Source organism: Erpetoichthys calabaricus, chromosome 8 (genome assembly GCF_900747795.2).
Source record: "Erpetoichthys calabaricus chromosome 8, fErpCal1.3, whole genome shotgun sequence".
Classification (NCBI taxonomy): Eukaryota; Metazoa; Chordata; class Cladistia; order Polypteriformes; family Polypteridae; genus Erpetoichthys; species Erpetoichthys calabaricus.
Genome location: NC_041401.2, coordinates 114,829,439 through 114,830,000, shown reverse-complemented (window position 1 = coordinate 114,830,000; position 562 = coordinate 114,829,439). Strand labels below are relative to the sequence as shown.

Here is a 562-nt window from a genome sequence, read left to right as displayed (position 1 = left end):
TTTGTTATCAATGCTATCAGTATTGTGTTGGAGCGTAACAAACAGTATGAAGGAAAATTATATTATTTGAAACGGAATACTCTTTTTATAAAAAAGCAGCATTATTAGAATGAAGACGCCATACAGTAGTTATGTATTATGTACTTTCACAAAAAGTTCATTGAGGCATTGCCAAACACATAGAAGCTTACTGTTGTACTTTTACCCAATGAAGCCCTGGAGGAACAATAATTAATTCAAATTTTAGGTCACAGCAAGACAGAGAACACACTTAGTCAGTGCGAGGGGCAATGCTAATCTTCTCTGTATTATTCCAATTTTAATATATGTGCTGCCAAAGCGAGCACAGTCAGTTTTCTGTACTTTCCACTACGTCTCAAATGTCAACAGAATCTAGGGAACTGATCATTGGCATACTGTAAACAGACATGTCAAATGCCAGCATTGCCAGATACTTTGGACTGCAGGCAAAATTTCAGCATACCAGCAGGACAGATAATCTCTGGGTGAGTGAAAACACCATTGGCATATCAGACTAGTTCATCTGAGAGATTGTTTCAGT

The 562-nt window shown here is 37.2% G+C and overlaps 1 pseudogene; it reads right to left on the bottom strand.

The window, feature by feature from the left end:
* Window positions 1-283: 283 nt before the first annotated feature.
* On the bottom strand, window positions 284-347 carry LOC114656817 (uncharacterized; annotated as a pseudogene).
* Between the last annotated feature and the right edge of the window lie 215 nt (window positions 348-562).